Raw genomic sequence first — 20,397 nt, forward strand, 5'->3', positions numbered from 1 at the left:
GGAAGAAGAGTTCCTGCCCGGTCTGTGTGGCGTTCGAAACTCTTTTTTCGCTTGTATCCCTGCGGGCCATATCCAATTCTCTCGAGTGAACGTGCCCGTTTAGCGTGTCGTCCTCCTGGGGTAGAAAAAGAAGTACAATTCCCAGCCCGGCCACAGTCAGACAGCGTTTGTGTTCGCAGCCGAGCTGGTGGTTGGTGTTTAAAATTAAATTATATGTCTCACGTAAGCTGAAAATTACAGAGGAAACCGATATTGTCCGAATCTGATCGAGGGCGGTTCGCTTGATTGCGATGTGTGGCTGTGTATTGTTTTACTTTGCCTGTCTGCCTGATTCCTCTTTTGCCCGTGGATCCCCGTGCCTGTGATGGCTGGACGCGTCCTTAGGGAGGACCCTTCGTGAGGTCCAAAGTGTTGGTATCTGGGCATCGACATCGACGGGTTGGAGTTGGAAAAAAAGGGAAAGCGCTGTCTTATCGCTGCTCGGGGCCAGGTGAAACGTGACTCAACGAAGAACAACACGGGGATGAAGAAGACTAAGGTTTACATTTTAGAGGCTATGTTTTGAGTTTCTTCTTTAAAGTCTGATTAAGGATGGTCTAGAAGAAGAAAGAACCATTAATGTTAGGCATTGTGTTTTATAGGATGATAGGATTTTATTCTCAATTTAGGGGACTGTTTTACCAATATATTCTGAGACCTCAGCATCAGCAATACATCAACTTTTAAAATTGGTGATGCCCTCTAAGATCTTCCCCTATCTTGGATTCGCTCTCTTAGAGGGATCTTCAGAGTATTCAGAGAATAGATTTTTAAACAAATTGGTGATGCAATAAAGAGTTCGATTAATGGCACCTTGTTATCGACAGATTCTGTGGACAAGCCTCGAAAAGTCCCGTCCATCGATACACGATTTGCAGCATCAATTGAGCCATCATATTTTACGATTATTTCACCGGTAGAAACCACCGTTCCGTGGAGAGAAAAACGGTTCGCTCACACCGGTGGTCGCCGGTTCTTGGTTCTGTTTTGTCTAGAGCTGGAGCACAGCCGGTCCCAACACCGCAACTGCTGACTTGCAGCACTTTCACTCACGCCCGTCTGCGGGCCCAGCAAGAAGCAAAACGGTGCAACTGCACTTGCTGCACTTCTGACCATTCGTGTCGTTTAACCTTCACACGATCGCGCTCAACGGCATCGTTTGTCGGCATCCGGAGCTCGAGCCGGGAGGGTTTCGGTGTTTTTTCTCCTGCCTCCTGTTCCGTCTATGTGTTCCGAACGCACACGTTCGCGTTGTTCTTGAGACAAAAAGGACATGAAAAAACATAACAACATCAGAACAAAACATGCATGCGCGCATGCATAATGCAGTTTTTCTCCCCGGCCCCTCAAGCCCAGACCGGTGGGTAAGTCGTGCAGAAAACCCCAGTGCACGGAATCGCCCTTGTCTTGGTGGAAAGCACACGGACAAAACCGCAAAGGAAGTGCACGAGGCGGCGCCCCAAACGAAAGTCTCGAAGGAAAGGCCGCCCGACGCGAGTTAAACGACCCGACCCGAGAATGATTTCGATTCCGTCAAACGAGGAAGCTCGCTGGTTAATCGCCATTACGCACGCACGTACGAAACGAAACGCTCGTTTTACATACACACACACGCACGCACCTTTGGCTGGGGAATGCATTCCGGTGCAGCGGTGCACTGCTCTCGGTTGGGGTCGTTTGTCACTTTGGCGCTCGGGAGAGAAAACAACGTCGGAAAGCGTTGTGGGGCGCTGGGCGTTTAATAAAGTATGCCATTATCGCGTGTTATGAAACGTTTTATTATCGAATTTGGGGCTGGTTTAGCGGTTGGCTGGGTGAAGTTCATGAAAAAGGTGAAGTTTTTGCTCGTGTGCTTCTTGGAGGTTAAATGCATGGCAAATAGGAATAAGCCCAGCAAAAAACTGAGTGTTTGTTTCCTTAATTTTATCGAAAAACTGTGGACTTGTACGGGGCTGATCTCGCAGGTTGTTTGAGGCCTCCGAAAACCCATCATCATCATTCGATTCGCGTCATAATTATGTGTGTTTCGTGTCAGTTCAACCATCACTTATACGAGGGATGATTATGCGTGAACATTTCCCGACCAACATGCACATCAGTGTTTTAGCTTTTGGAGCGTTTGTTTGGACGCTTAAGTAATAACTAACGAACTATTGGTTTATTTATTCCCTCGAAAAAGGCGAATCTGCTGCACTCCAGTAACGGAGAGCTACCAAGAACCTGAACCAAATGTGCATCACGCCATTTACTATACTCCAGTTGCTCCGACGCGAACGACCTGATGAGCACCAAACGGTGGGAAATGGGTCGAAAACAGCTGATCGTGTTGTGTGGAAAAAATGTGTTAGAAAAATGGCTTCCGCCGGGGCTCGTTCGAGTCACGTTCGCACACCTGCGGATTATGTTTGACAGCTTTCTGGTTAGTTTTGAGGCTTGGCTGGCTGGGCGAAGGAATGTAGGAAGCGAGCGAAAATCGATGAAACAAGTCGTGTTTAACGGGTTAGAAGGTCACACGCCTCGGTGTGGTGTTGGACGCTCGACAATTGCTGTATCTGCGCCCAACTCGACATGAGATGAGAAGCTAAGGAAGGCAGCAGTGTGGGAACGAACTTAAATAACGCTCGAATCGAAGAAGCAATGCGTTACATCTGAGGAATGTATATTGGAAAAATAAATCCAACTGATGCCCTTCTCGCTAACGCCCGCATTATCAGTCAACGAACGCTAGACGCCCTCAATTATCGTTGGAGTGTTTTTTAAAATCTGTCCTCTCTCTGCTTTATTTGCAGCTTATCAGAAGAATGCGTGACAGACAGTTGACCTGCAAACAGAAGGTAAGTTTCCGACCATTTGAAGTACCTATTCTATGCGAAGTAAACCTCACTAAAGACGCGCTATTGAAGAAACCCTTTCATGTGCCCGTGGATCCACACTTCCTGCTCAAGAATTCAAGTGCACGAACGAACCGAACTTCATGTTTGTTTCGTGCGCTACACATGCGTGAGCGGCCATTAAAACCGGAGGTCTTCGCAGGGTAGTGGAACGGTGGTGGAGCGTCATCATCTATAATGCACACGGGCGAAACAACCGTGTCCACTTCATGATGATGATGGTTGGTTGGTTGGTCGGTTGGTCGGCCGGAATCGGGGGATCCATCTTCACTGTGCCCGGGAAGGACACACAAAGCTCAACTAATCATCGAGATAATGGGCCCTAATTGAACGTGCCCTGCTTCTGGACATGGGCTTTGACCACATGACATGTTCTCGGTATGATTAACAATTAATCTTATTTGCTAATGAATGATTGACCATTTCGGTTCGGTGCCTGCCGTGCGCCGTGGATGGACGGCCGGATGGTCATCATCGATCCGGTTTGTCGTCCGTGGGAGTTTTGCTGTGGACGATGAGCGATGTGCATGCGAGCCTTTGCAATTCTAGCGATAATCGATTGGAGTTAAAGAGTGGAGTTGTGAGTGGAGGGTGTATGGAGCTAGGTCAAAGGAGCATAGGGACATGCAATGAAGCAGCACCATTAGGGAAGCAACTTGAGTAAGCTGTCTATCGGAATAAAGATAAATGAAGCTGTCAACGTCTGTTGCTTGTCGATGGGCTCAAGAATCATTTCCCTATTGTAAGTGATCCCTCTGTGGGAAGTCTCTATAATTTTGCGAGATGAAAACCTTGAATTTCTTGATAGGAAGCGACTTTAACAAATTTCCCGGATGTGTCATGATCGTCTATAGATTGTAGAATTGGGAATCTAAGCAGGGTCCTCGCGCATCACATAGGCCATCGGCAAAACCCCAGATGATCGTTTATCGTTATCTCGCATCTCGCATCTTTATTTATCCAATCGGGAAAACAAGATAATTTGTGCCGGACCAAGCGAAGCGGCTCTGAAGCGGAAGCGAACCGAGGCTACTAAAACCCGCAAATCACGTTCGCCGGCTCATCTGCTAATCGTTCTCATCGTCCATAATTGTTCACTTCCTCCTGCCTACAGCGAACGGTGTGCGTGTGTGCTCCCTGGGTGAAGTTCCCGCCACGAACACGTGCTGCCAATCATGGCTGGGCTGGGTGGTAAAAGAGCCAAGGAAAGAAGTCCTCAAATCTCATCTCTTCACGTCTATTTTTGCCAACTCATCGCTGCTCATCACACTCAGCGGGAATAAAATCCGGCCGATCTCACTAAACGGCCCCGGCGCACAGGTTTTCCTTCCGTTCGGTGTCGATTGCATCGGCGTTCCCTGCAACAGAACATGGCCCTGGCCCGGGCCGTCAGGTGTTCCCGGTGGTGCGTCGATTTGGGTTGCCCCGTATGGGGATGAGTCAGCTGTTTCATCGTCCATCCCCATCGCCCATTCACACCTTTCTGCTGGCCGCGCTAGTTGTTGCTACCAGTTTTCTACTGTTTTTCTTCCCTCTTCCAATTACTATTTTCATCCTCATGGTTCCCTCCATCTGCTAGCTGCTCCGCACTTTGGTACGTGCGAACTTTTCAATAATAAACCTTCGACGTTCGGCTGGTCCCAGGTTGCTTTCTTATGATTCCGATTAACGAGAGCGATTGCTGAGAGACACCAGGGCGTTGGAAGTCTTCTAGCATCTGACGCACGGGTAGGAACAATTATGGTGCCCTTCGTTGCTCGCCCAGGCGTGCCCCTCGCCTTTGAGTTGGCTGGGGAAACCGTTTAGGGAAAACTGTCTGTTTCCCCCCGTTATGCAACACCTCGTGGCAAGGGAACGGCATGTGTGCGTTAACTAGCGAGCAGGACGGGGAAAGATCGAATCAAAGATGCTACATCTCTCACTCTCACTCTCTCGCTGGTGCTGCTGCTGCTGCTGTTTTTTCTTAACGATCTACAAAACGATGAGAATTATCGTTATTATTATTAAGGATGATTTATCACATTTTATATCATCCCTCTCTGGCCAGGCCTCGGTCTGGCTGCTTCGCCACACGCTGCTGCAATGATTGCTGATTTTTGTCTTGTTCGCTCGTTCTCTTCGTTTTTTTCCCCCATTCCGGGTACGATTTTCCTGGCCTATGGGACGGAATCGACGGTTGGCAGCATATTCGGTCGCTTGAGGCATGCTGCAACGATGGGTTTGCAACAGTTATTCGCACCACTCTAGTTAGGAAGGAATAAAGAGCTGAGGAAGTTTGAATGTTTGAAGAAGATCATCCCGTCCAGAAAGTCATTAAATTGATATTTCCATTATTTGGGTGTTTGAAATTTTAAAACAATTTTTGAAACTTGTTTCTAAAAGCGTTCTTTATATCAATTCAGCATCTTTCTCATCAACTAGTCACTTTAAATTATTGTAATCCAAATCGATCGGATAAAGAGAGAGAGAGAGAGAGAGAGAGAGAGAGAGAAGGATAGACTCATAATGAAGTACGCTCAGAATCCACTGATCCCTGCAAATGATGATGATCCTAGTCCTTCGAGAAGAGGAGGGATAATTCATCAGGAGTCCTCGGCTCGTACTGTCCTACATCGATCGACCCTTACCCAGGAATAGGATCCAATCAGCCGTCCAGCCGTCGACATGCTTTGTCTTCCACCTGGCCCTCTCAGACTCTTTCTCTATGTGTGTGCGTCTGTTTACAGGACATTGGAATTGCTGAAGGCAAGGCACCACAACGCAACCAATTCCAGCAGTGAGAAATCTAAAAACGGAGAACCTTTTTATATAATTACCAATAAACGTAATTGAATCCGTGTGGCCGCTGTTGCATTCCCGCTGAGCTACAAATCCGGCCCAATGGAAGGAAGGACGCGTGGGAAGGGATGTAGCAGGGGCAAGCAGCGGGTGGGACGATGATTACGATGAATTCCGAAAAACCGAAAACGCTCACTGATTTATCTTCCTCTGCTCCCTTTTTCTCAGTGTAACTTGTTCGAGTCGATCGATCCAAGCTGAGTTTTCTGGCGTTTCTGGTATTGTCCTTCCGATAATGCACCGGTCTCCGCAGATGGTTCGTTCGTACGAGCGTATCACTTTTATCCTGGCGAGCGATATTACCTCCATCAAGCGTAGAGTGACTCTGTTGGCATCAGCGCGAAGGATGGGTATTGAAGTAAAAGGCGAGGAAAACAAAGGGGAAGGGATGAAAATTATGTCCTTCGGTGGAAAATTGGCTCTCTGAAGCAATCACCATCCATTACTGCGGAAAAGAGTGTATACCATATTTAAGTGATCGGTTTACTTCGTGGAGAATGATAGAGCTCTCTGATTGCGTCCTTGGCAATCGTTCTCGTTACTGAATTACGTTCATTTTTGTATTAATTTTTTCTCTCGAAGATACTTAAAAGGAATCGTAAAAATCTCTCAAAGCAGTGTGATGCATTTACCTTTACAATTTACCAATTTGCATACCTCCTAAGAGGCACGCAGGGGAGTGCATGCCCATTAACAAGAACCAGCGACTTGGAACGGGGTCCCGATAATTATCTCCCTGTTCGTGTTCGATTTCGAGACAGCTTGTCACATTTCCCATCATAAATTGGACGGATTTGTTGTCACCTGGACGTGTCACACACGGTTCCCCCTCTTGGTCTGGGGGGCTGGGGAAGAGATAGTTGAGGTGGGCGTCATCAGTAAGGTGGTTTGAGTGTACGTTGACAGATGACAACCGTTAGCTCGGGGTGGCAAAAAAGGGGTTGCCAGAGATAATTGCAAAGGTAATCTGTCAAAATGGCGCACAACGGTGGGAAAAGCGTTGGTGCCATCTAGTTTTTTTGCGTGTGGAAAGGAGATGGCCGTGAGACATATTCACACATACACACACACACACACACATACACACAAGATTAAGCGGTCACTAATGACGCGTTTAATTTCCTTCCGTAAGTTTTCGCGCAACTGCAATTCACTCATAATAGGCACTGATTGCGCTTCCAGGCTTCGTGGAAATATGGGTTTACAGTCAAATCTTTCCCACCGGAAGCGTTGCACTTTTTATCGCTCGCACTTCTTCTTCCTCTCTCTCTCTCTCTCTCTCTCTCTCGGTCTCTCAAACCACAGTTTCATACTTCGTATCACGCTTTTCTTGCTCGGGAAGAAGGGAACGGCTGCAAGTTTTCCACCCCGATGCGGGTGAAAGGGAAAATAAAATATCCCAAGCGTCTTGTCTGGGAACGGGGCCCCGGCGATGAAAGAAGGCACCCTTTCGGTTGGTATACACGCATTGGCATGTCGTGCAGGGGAGCAAGAAGTCATCATCAACCACACCCGGGCCCGCCACCGGGTGTCCAACACTCTCGCCCGGCTCGGCAGAAGAGGGATTGGGTAAATATTTATCTTTCCCATATTAGTTAGCACTTCAGCTCGAGGGTGGTAGGGTGTTCCGGTTGTCTTTAAGCCAAGCCCCTCACTAGTCATCCGCGAAATCTTGGCTGCAATCGAGCAGCATTGATTCTGGCTGGTGATGTTTTCAACGAAGGAGAAAACCCGTTCAGTGAGCGGCGAAATGTTTGCAATAATAAGATGGACGAGTTATGTTGTATCGATTGCTGTTACTGTCTTAGCAGGGCTCTCAAGTCCAATACGCTGACACTCGACTTTAGAATTCCTTATGCAGTTTTGAGCAAGAAAATTCGAGTTGAAATCGTTGTCGAATTTGTTGCCGTAAAATGAGTGATTCCTAATCAAATCTGGAGTTAGATTTATGATTCTTACTCCCCGGAGGTTTGACCCACTTAGAGCTTAATCAAATGCGGAATTCCTGCAGTTTACCTTTACCGGAGCCAGTCATGTTTGGAGTGTCTTGCATTCGAAAACGGTTCCCTGATTAAATTATGCTTCCACAGCTCCGTTTTATCTCGTCGATTATCGGTACCGGTACGACGAGACTAGCCAATAGAGTCGCTGTGTGTGTGTTTTTTTTTCTTTTCCTTCCATCTCCCTGCTTAACTATTTATGACCCGATACTTAAAAGCTTGTTTCAGATGGCCCCAGATGGCTTGGACCAGGTACCAGACAATCTTGGCTCACAGCTGATAAGCCCGGGAATGGACGATGGAAAAGCGGTAGTATAGTTGAGTGAATCGACATTTTAACATCCGTCCAATGCTCTTGAATGGACGCATCTTATGGAGGTGAAAAAAATCCGGATTAGCTAAAGGTTCAAGCAAGAAAAACTGATTATATTTACGGTTTGATAATCGAATTGATTAAGTCCGCTTTAGCATTTTAATTCTATTAATGAAGATTAGATTGTGCTGGTAGTCCGGTGAACTCTTGATCGTGAAGGAATGTTGGTTTTTTTTTGTGTGGATGTTAGATGCATGCATTATACTGCTTGGGAATGTTGGAAGCTGTCCGGAAAGCCTAACGGGTATTCTGCAGCCAATTCTAGGAAGCGTGTCTTGTAGACAATAAATGTTGACAGCATATTTTTACTCCTTCATTTATCCACCGATCTTACTGGAGAGTAAAAACAGTCCATCACACCCACTTATCGATTCATTCATCGTCGTGGTAGAAGATTCTCTTATCTATTCATCGCAAGCTCGCCCATGTTAAAGAAGCTTCTCAGCTTTCTTTGACGCCTTGTCGTTGTTTTTTGCAAGGAAAAACAGTATCAACACGTGTGTGTTTTGTAAAATAATTCCGATACTCGTTCTGCTCAAGGTTTACCTGAAAGCTTCATTCATACAATTTTGTATAGAAGCTTTTATGAATGAAACTGGAGACGAAAAATATGTTTGTGAATCAAAAACATTGTAAGGCCCCATAAAGGATATCGCAAGAGGACTAAACAATGTATAAGACTCCCACCATCCGCCCGGTCTCCCTATCTAGAATTTACCGACAGACCGTTATACATTTTTTGTCTTTCTTCACCTACGCAGCATAGAGAAAGACATGTCCGTCATATTTGTCCCATGTACCGGCCGGCCGTTTGAGTTCGGCCTCTTGATAGGGCTGATCCCCGCCTTCGAGAGTCGCTAATGGGACAAGCCTCCGTACCGTCGAATGGCGCACCTTTCCGTCAGCAGGCCCCTCGGTGTCGAGGATCCGATTTACGCCCACGCGTTAAAAATAGACCTGTGGGCCAGTTTATTATTTATTCCATGTTTGTCAGGTTATTAGCGCTTCAATGATGAATCGATAATGAAACTGCCCCCAAAGGCGCAAGTACTTAGCATGGAGTTGCCGTGGTGTACTGTATGGCGAAGAAGCAAAAGCAAGCGACCGAGTGTGGTTTGGCCATTCGAAACACACCCTTACGGATCACCTGGAGGCACTTGGTCATTGGGGTGAAGAAGAAAAAAACAGCCACGACGAATCTCCAGCTTAAGGTTTGATGGGGGTCTTGCTGCTGCTGCTGCTGCTGCTGCTGCTTAGGTCCGCTTAAGTGTTTGACAAGTGGTTTAATGGAAACGGGCTATCGCTATCGATTTGGGGTGGCAATAAAAACGGAGAGTGTGCATTAAGTGACACATAAAGCAGAGAGCGCAGAGTGCGCGATTTGCACTGGTAGGAAGTGAAACAGATCAATTCCGCTTTTACGACGCCGATCCACGTCTAAGTGGGTTAGCTCTCCGGGGCGTTTTTTTTTTTTTTTTGGCGCAAGAGATGGCAATTGCAATTGCCGGGCTTTGTCGTAATGCTGAGGTGAAGTTTTCGGTTTCGCCATTTCTGACCAATCCGCCGAAATCGCCCCGAAAAATCTCGAACCGGACCGGGCTGACTCATACGTCAATTAAAATCCGCTCATGTCAGTGCCTATCCTCGGAGCTGGTCCAGGAACGAGGGGGAAAACGTGATCTCAAAATTATTTCACACTTTGGCCTGTCCGTGTGGCTTCGGCGTGCACCACGCCATTAGTGGGCAGCTTATAATTATTCATGAATGAGCCGTTGGTGAAGGTTGGGGGGACTGGTGAGCTGGTAGGTTTTATGATCGCTTGTCAAAAAGTGGTCGATGATCGGGAGGGCCTGGTGCGGTGGCGATGGTGGGTCCTGGAGTTCGTGCGGTGCTTCACCCTTCGCTCGTGGTGTGCTAATGGGTTTACTTCACCTTTTAATGATATTCCAAGATGGAGCTCGAGGGCTGTCAAGTACTTGGCCCATGCTCCCCGGGCTCCCCTCTCTCTCAAATCAAACATATTGTTCCCATATCGGTGCCGCACAGGACCCATCAAACGACCCAATCATGGAGGATAAAAGTAAAACTCATTCTAATAATGAGCAACTTTTTTTGTACTTGCGTAGCAACTCAGCCTTTTCGGGGGCCTTCTTGTGGTAGGACACACGCGCCCGGCAGAGAGGCCCTGTGTAAATATTTGGAGCGTGCCTGCAATGTCGTGGCTGCCGCTATTAGCAATATCCTATTAAGGAGATGATTTTTTAAGCTCCAAATTAAGGTTCCCTTATGACCTCGTGCAGCATCGGGCCTTCGGGCTTGGATGCAGTTTATTCGCGGTTGTGTTGATTTTGCAGGTCCCAGAGCAAGCCCGTTTTCCTTTATGGCCGAATGTTTTATGTGTCCCAGGCATCTTGTTTTTTCGGCTATGCAGTTCAGAGACTGTTGGGGCGCTATCTGCTTGATCAGCCGAAAAAAAAGTGCGAGCCGACCCGAATGGAGTGCGTTTACATTTCCTTCCCTTGCACGCTGCAGCTCATACGCACAGCTGGATGTTGTTGTTGTGGCTCATGAAAAAGCGCACCTCACGGTATCGCGATGCTACCTCACGCATGGTTCGTGAATTGTTTGTGCACGCAAACGTCGTGGCGCCTGTTGGTGGTGCGTATAAATGACAACAACCCCAAGCCCCAAGTTACGAGGACCCACAGTGATGGGAACACAGATGGTCGGACGGTGGATGGACTTTGCCGTTTGCCGAGGCCGTGCTTTGGCCGCTCATGGTCGGTGCTGTTTTAGGCCCATCTGTGTTTGTGTGGCTGTGTTGGCATAAGCAAAACAGCAGCTTCCGCAAACTGCTTCGGTGGTTTTCTAGCTTCAAACCGCTGACCAGCCGGAGCCGATGGATGTGTTTAGGAGATTTTTTAAGTTTTACGAGATGCAGATGCGAGGCTGGCAGCAATGTTAACTATAGGCTACTATTTTTCAACAATAATGACACTGAGCGTAAGAGCTTTTGGAAGAGAATTGTTCGTCAGTATTTTTGGAATTGTCGAAAGAACATGCCTTTAATTTAGAGGTGTAAGTTAATTGCAAACATTGTTCAACAATTATGTTCCTTCTAACATGGTGGCTGGAATTGTCGATTGTTGAAGCTATGCTCGTATTCAAAGGGAAAAACCCCTTAAAAAGAAATCATTTCATGTCGCGAGGAACAACGGGTTTCAACCGTGTGTCCCTCCTAATCCACGGCAGTACCAACCGCGGTGTGTACAATAACTCAATTAAGATCATTCATTCCTGCTAGTCAATCCATCATCAGCCAGGAATAATGGCATTGTGGTTTTCGGCAGCTCTTGCCAGCAGAGTACGAGCAAGCAAAACCAATGGGACCAAATAATGAATTCAAAGCATCCAATGGCGGAGGTGCATGAGACCCGAGAAGACTCGTCCAGAGGTTATAAGACGTCCTTTGTCCTTGTAGATGCGTTTTTTTCTCTCCTGATGTTGCTTCGCGCACCCGTCCAGCGAATAATTCGCTCGTAACGAGCCACACACACACACACAAGGGTGCTCCTAATCGAATCCTTTTTCCGTTCTCCGTCTCTTCCACTCCACAATTTCGTCCCTCGATCTGGTCTAATGAGAATGAGACGTCGCCTTTGCGAATCGGGGACGGGTTTCGGGGATGTGCATGCACGCACACAATGCGCACCTAATTAGCACCGTCTAACCAAATTAGAACTCACCGTTGAGCCCTTCCAGTCCAGTCAATGAAGCTTGGCGGAGATGGTGGTGGTTCATTAATTCTTTTTTCATTTTTTTTCTTCCACGGTTTGGCTTCAATGCTCGGAACAAGGCGTTGACTGAGCATGAAGATGCTTATGCTTTACAGCAACCCTTCCCAAAGGCCCGTGGTAAAAGGGGTTACATCTTCAAGGTTCGTTCTCACCTGCCCGAGGTCCGCTGTTAGATTCCGCATGATCTTCCTCTGCTTTGATCTGGTTTCGGTCTTGTCTAGCAAGATGTTTCGTTCGGAGTAACCTTGTATAGCCATATGCGCTGAACCCTCATATGGAACACAGGACAGGACAGAGCGCAAGAAGAAGAACGTTGGCGCAATGTTGAATTTATTACTCAACACTTTTTTCCACGCTTGTTCTGGTCTGTTTCGCGCTAACATGCGCTTTAACGGCGAAACTCTAGAAGACAAAAAAAAGTGCCCTAGACAAGAAGGTGAAGCGATAATTCAACCATTTTCCCTTCACCCTGTTTTAGCTCGGAATCCCTTCGAGCTGCTCGTGCTTCTCACTCGCCAGGTGACCAGGGCGATTAGATAACCCGTGTTCCATTAGAGCGAGAGATAGCGACGAGCTCCGCCATCAGAAATTCGAGGACGATCGCCAGGTCTCGGTGTGGCAGAAGACGCGTTTGGCCCATTAGCACGTCCTAACACTTTCGCCGCCTGTCGACTAATAACTGACAAACGCGCGGGTAATAAAGAAAAAAAACTAGCCATGTAATGGACTTGCGTGTGTGTGTGTGTTGATACTTCACCTGGATGCTAATCGGATTGGAGAAGAGGAAGTCATAGAAGGACCGGAGGATGGCTCTTGAAAATGTGCACTTGTGCATCGCAAGGACGGGTGGCGGGAGCTTACAGCGAAGGCATCTTTATTATGATGTTTGAACGGCAATATTAACATCTGTTAATGGAGAAGGTGAGTTGATTAAAAGCGTGTAAGGAGAGCTGAAAAGCGTTCAAATATAATCGATGCATTTTAATTCTTCCTTGCACCGCCGAGATAATTAATCTTTAAGTAAGGGTAAGAATGCTGGGTAACTTAGAGATGTGTCTAGATGCGCTTGATCTCTCACGCGTTGTTGATAGTAGATCAAAAACCACTTTGCAGCAACTAGTTTCCTTCCTTTACATCAGATGATCTTAGTCGCAGTCGCTCGTAGGCTCTTGATGATCTTCCAGCAGATGGCGGAACTGGTTCCTCGGGTAGTTTGGTTAACGAGATTATAGCGTTATATAGGTGTTAAATCTGCTAACTGGATAATAAGGTGATAAATGGAGTTGATGTAAATTGATGTCTATACGCTTTCGAATGCGGATGGGAAAGGATGGTTGGTGTGTGTGTTTTTAAAATTCCTAATATTATTCGTCTCTCCCCAGGTCACCTAGCTCTTCTTCATCTTCTGCCACAGTGCTCCCACAGTGCTCCGGCATTGAAATCTTTTACCGGGTAGAAATCCGGGGGAGCTCGGGAGGGAAGCCTCTCTTATGACAGGTTAGCCTCTTCACGTGACAAATTCCAGTGCTTCTGACTGGGGGTTTTCCCCCACGGTACTGCTGCCATCCATCATCATTTCAAACGGTGGTGTCCCGTAGATTGGTCGTTTTGGGGTGGCATGGAGCCGTATGGCGCTGAACCTCCAGGCAGGTGAAATATGTTCACTTGTTGTGAAGCATTGCCCTGCTGACAACACGACCCAGATAGAAATAGCTTGGACCGGGGAAAGGGAGTAAATGCAACATTCATCACGCCATCACATGAATCTCTTCTCTTCGTGGTGGTGGTACGGTTCGCCAAGATTTAGCCAACACAGGCACACACATCTTCAGGCTTCAAAAAAGCGTAAAATAAGGCACTTTTAAGGTTCGGTGTGTGTGTGTGCGGTGCGTGCGTCGGTTTGGTTTGCGGTTATCGGGGTGTTGGCGAACGAGGATGCATCGGCGGCGGTGTGCAAATGCAGTGGCCGAGACACAGACGAGATGTGTTGATGGCTGGGACTCGAGCAACCGTCGCCACCACTGCAGCCACATGCACCGATTACCAAATTTTTGAGGTGGTACGTTGGGCACTTTTTTCCGTTGTTGTTTGGGTTTGGTGTGCCAGAGCAGAGACTGGGAGAGAAAGTCATCGAGCGGACAGCGTACTTGAAAGACATAAAAAGGCTATATTCTTCCAACCGACACGGTCGTCTCCCGAGCTTCCAGCCCCCCAATGTTCCTTGAGTGGGTTGCTGACACACTCGACCAGGAATGACGACGGACCGTGGTGGCGATGATGATGATGATGATGATACAAAACGGTCGTGGCTGGTGTCTGTCGAATAGGAAGAAGGAAGAAGCACCAGCACAAAAAACCAGCTCAATGTTTATGCAAATTGTTTTATGCTTCTTCTGCTTGCACACAGCTCCACCGCAAGCCATGTTCGGGGTGTATTTGAGACCGTTTTTTACTTCTTGTTCTGCTGGTCTCGGTGCTCTGCTGCCTGCAGTTCGTTGCTGTGTTGTTGCCTTTTTGTTTGGTTTTTCCGTTTATGTTTTCCACCTTGCCTAGTGCGGTTTGAAATGTTCTGCATACGTTTTGTTTGGTGCAACATGAATTGTTCTACCATTTAAAGAGTGATTTGTAGGGTTGGTGTTACACTTGCCAAAAATTATCTTTAAAGTTGTGGGATGCCTTGAGGACTCCAGACATCTTTTAATGGACGTCAAGAGACAAATAATTTTCAGTTAACGTTTTATGACTCATTTCAAAACCTCTAGCGTCCTGCTATCCAAACGAGACCAGACGAATATTGATTTTCACCTTGACTTCAACATGACAAATCATTAAAGTGTAGATGAGACACGTACACTCCTTTTTTCCATTTTTAAAAGCCCTAACCCCCAGCGGCACCCAGATCGACAACAGTGGCCTGATGCAGTAGTTTCGAAAAGGGCAGAAAAGTCAAAGCCTCTCGAGGTGTTGAAGCACATCTTCTGCTGGCGAAGGTGAAACAATCCATCCACAGCAGACGCTGGTGGACACGGCGACGGTCCGAGAGAGAAGAAAGAGCTTCCTCCTACGCGAGGTGTCCAATGTGTCCGAGAGTCGCGAGCAGGAAAAATAAAACACAGTCGAATGCGCAGAAACTTGAGGAGAGCGAGAAGGTGCATAAATTATAACGGTTCCCTATAAATCACGCGCTTAGAGGACGCGGGACATGGCGAAGTCGCGCACTATGTGTGTCCAATCGGATGACCCACGCTCTTGCGAGTCCCGAGTGACTGGCGGAGGTTCGGGACGCGTTCCTATCGGCCGAAACGGTACTATACCAAACGCTGGACCGAAGAAGAGGCTCTGCTATCCAACAGGTCGATGAAGGCCTCTCGACGGCACTCGACTAGCTGCTGAGCCTCGGAGTGTGTCCATTTGCACCCCGGAGCTGCTCGGTTCGGTTTCGGAACCCGAGTGGGTAGCGTCCAAGTGTATCTTCTGGGTGAGTTTAGGCGTTCAAGAGGGTTCGCCTGGAATAACTCTTTCGGGAGGGTGAGTGTCGTTTTTTTTTCGCACGTGACACGACCGTCGCGATGATTGACCGATGGTCACATAAATAGCCTTTTTGGGCCAGCCGTTCGTGGAAGTGGCCAGAAGTGTTTCCTGTATTTGCTTTCAATTGATCGAGAGTCTTGAAGATGCTAATGCTGTACCAGCTGGAGGATGTGGAGCGAGAGAGAGAGAGAGAGAGAGAGAGAGAAAGAGAGAGCGTTAGAGGTCATTGTTTTTTGCAGACCATTTGCGACAAATGCAGCTCAGAGTGCAGTCAAGGAAAAAAAGCGATCGGTGCTAGGAGTTCTGAGCTGAGCTACGACGATCTAAAACATTGTATTATAAATCATTCATTTAGACTGACGCACTCGGCGTGGCGTGGATATACTCTGCTGGCCTACTTTAAGTGGACATCCGTAGCACAAACCAAATCTATCGATCATATTTCATCCCTCGGGCCGTGTTTATTTCTGGTGAGATCTCGGCGATCCAAGCTTAGGCTGTCGCAATCGAGAGTGATTCGAACTATGCAAGACAGCGCCACGTGTTTCCTGCCACAAGAAAAAAAAAAACCCCGAGCTGTCTGTCCGAGTTCTGCAAGAAACGTCACCTTAGATCTCGTAAAAAGAGCGTGTGTGTGTGTCGCGGTTAGGGATGAAGAATTCTTGGAAAAAACAGCCGGGATTTAACTGCTTTGTTTGGATGCTGGTCCGCAAACCACCGATCGGTCCCGGTCCTGGTGATGTGGTTCCGGCGTACGTGTGCCGTGGTCGGGCGTCGGCTGTCGGAAGATTCTAATAATAACAATAGAGAACGGGATCCGTACGTATGTGCACAAAAGTCGGAGCCGGAACATATGACCGCGAGGTGTTTATGATCTTGTAGAACAAAGCATACGCGCCACGACCGACCACCGAACGCGAGAAGAAGCGTGCTGAAAAATCTGTTGAAAAACAAGGGCGGCCGAACGGACGGACGAACGGACGAGACCGTCGTGCGTGGAGAATGCACGGCGGTTTTGGTTACAGTTTAGTATAAATTAATTTAGTCGTAAACTGGTTTCCTGGTTCCGAAATATGGTGGTTTGCGACGGGGTTTGCCGTTGTAAAACGCGTTGGTTTACAGAATTATTGAGGAAGATTTAATGTCAGTGGGACCGGGGTTGGGACAGCCGGTAATAAATCTTCCTCCATCAAAAGCGACGAGTTGTTGGGGCCTGTGTGCGTTTCTGGCCGGTTCAGAAGGCAAACTCGGTGGACAAGATCTCTCGACACGGCCGGACATGATCTCTGGTGGTGGTGATCGTGCTTGTCGCTGTTGAGGAAGATTTTTAATTCCCATTTTGCCTTTCTGAAGATGCTCTTGAGTTAACGGCCAGAGTTGCTGGGAGCTGCTCTTTTCGGGTTAATCCTGTTTGGGACAGATTTTACGACCAATTTTTTGGCGTTCGTTAAGGTTGACTCTCGTATGTGTGAGGTAACGATTCCGAAAGCAACTTCTGTGCGTTGCCATCGAACGTAAATATGATAAAAATCTTTTACAATCCAATAACACCACAATTAGACGAGTGGACATAAATTAGTGTTTATTACCTGGATGACAGCCGCAACGTCGGTGTTTTTGGCTCCGTTTTTAATAACTCTCGAGGGATTTATTGATCAATTTAAAGTCTCGGTTGCAAGAAATGTTACAGTTCGCAAAAGGATTAGCATCACGATCATAAGTCATTTTTTGCTGAGCACCCTCAAGCATTGCTATCGATCTAAGCCTGTCTATTGACTTTCAACATGACAGTGCATTAGAGCTTAAAGTGGTTTAAGTGCGTGATGAAGAAAGGAATTCTTTCTCCTCTCAGTGATCTGTCTCGTACGGTATCTTCCCTTGGGAAAAATTGCTGAAAGCCCCGTAGCAAAAGGCTGGAATGTCCGGGAAACAATTCATCCGTCGCACGCTAGGCTTTCCGCGCAGCGTTTCGATAACAGTGGCAGTGCACTTATCCTGCGTCTTTTCAGGTTCGCCACCACAGCTAGAGCGATGTCATCTTGAATCGGAAGGGAAGCGGGAAGAAGATATGTGTTAATGCTGCGATTTGTGATTTGCGAAGGTCTCCCAGGTCCACCTGGCAGGGAGAAGGGCAAGCAAATCGTGACTTTGAGTCATGCTTTTGCGAAGACGCTGAGACGCGACGCGAGACGAACGGCCGAGCGAGAGCGGCGGATACATTCATTCAATTTCTACCCCGGTGAATCGAACCGTTGTTCTCGGCAAGTTGCGCGAGCTGTACATTCCTGGGGCACACAATCCGAATCTACGCTAGCTGTAGGGAAGGGGTAGCGTTGGAAAACTAGCGAGCTGGAATTCGCGGACGAGGGTCGCACCATATCCATATCCAGCGCGTACATCCGGTGAGTTTGGCCCGGCGTTTCGCTGCTTATTTCTATTTCCAGCGAAATGGTGCCGAGTTGAAAGAGAGAGCGCTTTGAAAGCGGTTACTCCTGCTCGTGTTTCAAGGATTCTACCATTCCGGGGGATCAGGACTGCTCAGCACGCTCAGCAAGTTCAATGGCACACCCAGGGGCCTCGACGGGTTCGGAGGCAGAGCAGGGCAGCAAGGAACAATAAAACGCTCATTCGGATAATAACCGGGTCATAAATCATCTGCAGGTGAATATAAATTTCTTCCACCAGCCGACCGGGTTCTCTAAACGTCGTCCTGCAGTTGGTGGTTGTGGTGCCGGTCGTCCTTTCGCCAAACGTTTCGTCGTCCTGCCGTTTGGCGGGACCCTCGAACAGGGGGAGTTTTTTTGTTTGTAGTTCGGAAGCAATGTTTGGCTTTTTTGCCGGCGTTTCTTCGCCATCGTGATGGTTGTGTCTTTTGGCTTTGCTGGAGGAGGAGCGGACGATGCCGTTTCATGTTGGGATGACAATTTCCATAACACGAAACGCATGCATAATCCGGCCCGGTACACGTTTATGCTTGATGTTGAAGCCGTTTGTTGTGCGAGATTTGTTTACGATTTGTTGCCGTTTTTTAAACTTTTCTGACACTTTGGAAGGTGATAACTGTGTAGTGTCAGTTATGGTGGTAGGGTGTTATTAGCCTAACGTTTGATAATACCTTTTTTAATATGATGGATGAATATTTATTTGAAATTTCAATAAAGCTTATTCTTCGAATCATCGCGAATAGTATTTTGGAACTGATTTTTACATAAAATCTAAATATGCATTGTAAATCATTTTGAAATGATTCTCTTTTTCAATTTAATCGTTCGAATCTGCTTCACATCACAAGCGCATGTCAAATGAAGCAACAGGAACAAAAACGCAGCCTTTAAAATTATTGCGTCGCGACCAGTCGGCGGTCTGCTTTTCGTCTTTACGATGACACTGTGATCGATGTTCGCTGTGGTTGAAATAAAAAACTCCATCCCGTCTCTTGCACAAGTCTTTCGGTGGTGGTATTCGCTTAACAGAGCAACAGCAGCTCATCCACGTCTTCGTTTTCGTTCAGAGCGCAAAGAATGTTGAACCGCGCGCCGTGAATGTTTATTGTATTGGCGGTTCAATTATCATAAGATTAAGGCAAATTGCCGATCATAATTGCGAATTGATTGCGACCGAAACGATTGATGACGAGATCGCGCGCTGCGTTATGCCCCGGCTGAACAGGGCTGAAATTGAACATATTTGTCACACAGCACCTTCCGGCGGGCACCGTAGCTGTTTTGAAGGTAGTTGGGTTAAAGGCACGGGTCACCAGGGTCTTCGCGGCACGCCGACAGACGACGCGACTATGTTTCAATCAATTCGATGTGAATTATTCATCTTGATTTGGTTTGCTACATCAATCAATGCACTCTATATATATATTCTCTACCGCTGGTATACCGGCCTTTGGGATCGGAGGGGTGATGGGTGGAGGCAACATAAAAGTGGGTGGAGTGATGGTGCTGGTTCACCACTTTTCCCATCCACTCGCGTTAAAAACTCATTACATTTACCCATTTCCGCTGCTCGCACACACACACACACACCTGTGCTTCTCGACCTCCAAGTTTTGCTGGATGAGGCAAAACTCATTACAAAATGGATGTCTTCCTTTACTGTGCTGTGCCCGACGGTGCCCTTTCGTAACCTTTTTTTTTTGAAGAGCAACTCCACCGAACCAGCGCGTTTTTGCCTACTCCAACTGGCGCTAATGCATTCACAGCAGTTCCAAACACTGTGTGGAGGAGGTACCCGGTGTGTGCATCAATCACAAATCAATAATAACCTTTAAAGTACGGCATTAACCTCTCCCCAATTGCATATCCACGGTTCCACAGCGCTTTCCGTGGCCGAGTGCGACGGCACGCGGCAAATCGGAACAAATGGGAAACAGATTGCTCCAAAGCGATGTTGGGGACCACCGCTCCAGAACGAGCAATTGGGGTTGGCTTTCGCGTTGTCTGCCTGGCTGTTTCACCGGTACCGGACAAACTTTCCGAGACGTTTAGAATACCGGGATTGGTAGGAAAAGCGAACAGGGGTGAGCCAGGAAACGGAAAAACGGTCGGATCACAATCAAGAGAGTCTTTGTTTTTCTGCATCGATCCGCGACGGACGCGACTAGGTGAGTTTGGGCGAGACGCGAGGAAGGAGTTCCGGTTGGGTTGAAGCGACGGGAAGGGCAAAAGCAGATAGTTACACGCGGTGGCTTTTCGAGCACACACGGTGTTGTGGCTATTTCGGAGGTAAACGTGTTCTTGCTGGGCGTTTTCGGGGCTTTTAATGAAGTGCATTTGTTGTGTCCCCCGGTGGATGTAAGTCAGTTAGGTGCACAAATGAGGTACAAATCGTAGGACAGTGGAAGGGTAGGTGAAGGAGAGAAGAGAGGAGCAGAGCGCCTTCTTTTAATGATTGTTGTTTGGGGTTTTGGGTTGTACCTT

At 47.5% G+C, this 20,397-nt stretch overlaps 1 protein-coding gene across 1 annotated transcript in view; it reads left to right on the forward strand.

Annotated features, from left to right (window-relative positions):
- Window positions 1-20,397, forward strand: part of LOC118514036 (LIM domain transcription factor LMO4.1) — a 169,093-nt gene that overhangs the window by 32,785 nt on the left and 115,911 nt on the right. Inside the window, exon 3 of the mRNA XM_036060513.1 lies at window positions 2,829-2,873. The gene's annotated coding sequence lies outside the window, so the exon portion shown is untranslated. The remainder of the gene's footprint in view (window positions 1-2,828; window positions 2,874-20,397) is intronic.

Source organism: Anopheles stephensi, chromosome 3 (assembly GCF_013141755.1).
Source record: "Anopheles stephensi strain Indian chromosome 3, UCI_ANSTEP_V1.0, whole genome shotgun sequence".
In the NCBI taxonomy this organism is placed as follows: Eukaryota; Metazoa; Arthropoda; class Insecta; order Diptera; family Culicidae; genus Anopheles; species Anopheles stephensi.